The 3,390-nt window shown below is 35.4% G+C and overlaps 1 non-coding gene across 1 annotated transcript; it reads right to left on the bottom strand.

Annotated features, from left to right (window-relative positions):
* Positions 1–1,327: 1,327 nt before the first annotated feature.
* LOC132284393 (small nucleolar RNA R71) lies at positions 1,328–1,434 on the bottom strand. The gene has a single exon (XR_009472262.1). It is a non-coding gene; the product is annotated as a small nucleolar RNA R71 (small nucleolar RNA).
* Positions 1,435–3,390: the final 1,956 nt, after the last annotated feature.

Below are 3,390 nucleotides of genomic sequence, written 5' to 3'. Positions count from 1 at the left end.
TTGTTGATTAATATGATGGGTAATACCTATGCTTGATGGATTGTGCTACAACTTTAGTTTAATTGCTTTAATTTCATTGTCTTAGTTTAATTGTAGTGTAATTGCATTTAAATTCCTAGATAGGTAGACAATCCATGCTTATTGTTACAAGTTGTATGATTCTCTAGATTAATGTGTGTTACAATTGTGGATTAATTGGATGTTTTATTCTTTAACTTGATGAGTTGTGCTACATCCAAGTTTATTTGATGTTAAGTGGACAATTCATGCTTATAGTTGATATCCATGCTCATTGTTGCAATTGGTAACACATATTTGGGTTACAAAAGATGAATACTAGTGGTTTAGAGACAAGCTTAGCGGTGATTCCTATGCCCTAAGACCTCTCTCCTATTCTCTAGACCTTACTTAATTTAGCTTGTTTTAATTTGCATGTTTTTAAGTTTAATTGTAGTTTTAATCACACCAAACCAAAACCTCTTTCAATCAATTAATCTACTAATCCAAGTTTAATTCCAAGTAACCTTTTCAATCTCTTGGGGTGATCCCTTCTCACTTCATACTACATAGTATAAGTGTCTAGTGGTTTTATAAATTTTAAATATGATGCCCACTTGACGCTCTCTAAAATTTTTATACACATTTTTGTGTGTTGGCACGGAAGTCATCAATCACGAAATTGAATTTCCCCTTCAGCGATTAAGAGGTAGAAGAATTCTTACCATTCTTGACCATCCCACAAACTCAATGGAGGAACAAAATCCTGTTCAAGGTATGTTAAACCTCAAGTGGTGCCACCAGCTCTAGGAGTTCAACAACAAAATGTTGTGCAACAACCTCATAGAATGCCAAGACCAAATGTGGTTCCACCACCCATTGGAATGCAACCACATCCTTTTGTGCAAATCTCTCTAGGAGCTCAAGTAGTTTACCCTCCTCAAGGTCATGTGGTGTATCCTCCCAATCCTCCAATGGTCTTTAGGGATCATTACACTCCAAATGAATACAATGCACCTACATGCATCTGTTTACCAAACTTTTGGGCTCACCATTCTGAGATTAAAGCTTCAACCATCCAAATGTGCCCCCTATTCTATGGGTTGAGCAATGAAGAACCAAATAAACACTTGGACGCGGTTTTAGAAGTTTGTTCAACCGTGAAAATCATGGATGTTCCGGAGGAAGTCTTAAAAATGAAGCTTTTCCCTTTCTCTCTTTGAGACAAAGCAATATATTGGTTTAATAACTTGGGGGTGAACATAATCACATCTTGGGCACAATTGCAACAAGAATTCTTAAAAAAAATTACCTTGCAAGTAGAACTAATGTAATGAGAACTTCCATCTGTGAATTTTCCCAAGGTAAGGAAGAACCTTTGCATGAAGCATAGGAGTGTTTGAACGACTTGTTATGGAAATGTCCATATCATGACTTTCCTAAGTGGCAACTAATTCATTGCTTCTATGATAGCTTATCCGATACTCACAAAGGTATGGTTGATGCTTCATGTGGAGACACCTATTTGGAAAAGAATAAAGATGATATTTGACTTCTTTTTGAAAACATAAGTGAAAATTCAATGCATTGTTTTTCATCTTCTAGAATAGGCTAGAATTTAAATATAGGAGGGAGGAAAAATCTATGTCAAATAGATATCTCCATGGAAATTACCACCAAGGTAAAAACTCTTACTTAAAGTTTTGAAAAATTCCTTTTGAGTCAAAACCCGGGAAATCAATCATCCTCTTCCTCCCATCATCATAATGAAATGTGAAGGACTAGTTCTAGCTACACTCACAATACTTCTAATTATCCTCTTAGACAAGTCTTTCCAAGTGAGTCTCAAGAACAAGTAAATGCCACGTTCACTCATCCAGGGAACAACCCATATTCCAATCAATACAATCCGGGGTGGGAGGACTGTAATACCCCTAATTTTAAAAGGATAGTCTCGGTATTTTTAATATTTATTGTATTGCATTTTTATTTATTTTATTGTCTTTATCACATTTTTATTTATTTTATTGTTTTTCATTTGTTTATTTGAAATTTGAATTAAATTGATTTTATGTGCATTATTTGGTTTCTTTAAATTCTTAATTGTTGTGTCTATTTTCGTAAATTATTAATTGTATTATTTGTAATTCACTATTTTAAACTTAGGAAATTAACTTACTATAATTCTTGTAATGTTAAAATTAAGTTACGTGAGTTTTTAAATACATTAATTGACTCATAGTTTCCTTTGGGCATCAACATAGAATTTAATCATAGGTTTTGTTTATGGGCCGACTAGGATTAAAATTAGGGCTCTGTCTCTAAAATTACAAGGATTAGGGTTTTAGAGTTAAACCTATAAATACAACCATTATGCTTTAGCCTAGGGTTTACAATTATAATTCAGATTACATAGACGTGAAGTAAGTTCTTAGCACAGAGGGTTGTGAACGGAGGCACTGTAAGAATTGTCAAGGAGAAGAACAGTGAGTACCAAGGGAGGATTTTGGTGGATTAGACCATAACCAGAGGAGGCTAGAAGGTAGTCTGTGGTTTCCAGAAGTTAGGACGACGGCGACAAGTTTTGAGTCTAAAACTACAGGCAAGTTCTTTTCTTCCTCCTTCCATCTGGCTTGTGTTCTGTGCACCTAGATAATCTCTAGGGTTTAATTAATTATTAAAACCAGAACTTAAATTCTTACCATATAAAATATTGATGATCTCTGCGTGTTAAAATAAATTCTGTTAAATGTTTGCAAGTCTTGTTTCAGTTCTCTGTTTAAGCATGTTTTGTTGTTAGCAATTTTAGTTTTTGTAATTGTTTTAAACCTCTGTACATAAATCATGGGGATGATTATGGGGTGTTATAGGACTCTAAAGATCAGTAGTGAAGAGGAACAGAGGGGTTGGACTAGAACTGTTAATGCAAAATAGTTGCAGATTTGTTCCTAACACGTGTTAGTTCGGTAGCCAATTTAACCTCTGTAATTGATTCTAATGGCTGTTATCAAACCTTTGGGATGCTCATGGGTGTTAATAAGATGCTTAAAATCTATTTTAGAAACCATCAGAGAGGTAGGAATTGATCAGAGAAGGAGCAGATGGACTGAAACGAAGCAACGGGGACAGAGGCTCTCAAAGGAGGTGAAAGCCGGCTCCATGGATGTGGGAGCCGGCTCCAACAACAAGTAGAGCCGGCTCTAAGGACTCCTAGAGCCCGCTCTAGGCTGAAAGAGCCTACTCCCAAAATTTGGAGCAGGCTCCCTTTGCTAAATATGTTTAATTTTTTTTATTTTTTTTAGTTTTAAGGCACTGTTTGGTATTTTGGACACTGTTTGAGCCTTGGGATGCTTCTAATGGATTGTGGGGACTTTTCAGAGGATTTAATTACTT

This window comes from Cornus florida, unplaced genomic scaffold (assembly GCF_030987335.1).
Source record: "Cornus florida cultivar Cherokee Brave unplaced genomic scaffold, ASM3098733v1 CherokeeBrave_3.0.0_Hap2_Chr01, whole genome shotgun sequence".
Taxonomy (NCBI): Eukaryota; Viridiplantae; Streptophyta; class Magnoliopsida; order Cornales; family Cornaceae; genus Cornus; species Cornus florida.
Note: the sequence above shows the minus strand (reverse complement) of the source record. Positions and strands in the feature narration are given on the sequence as shown.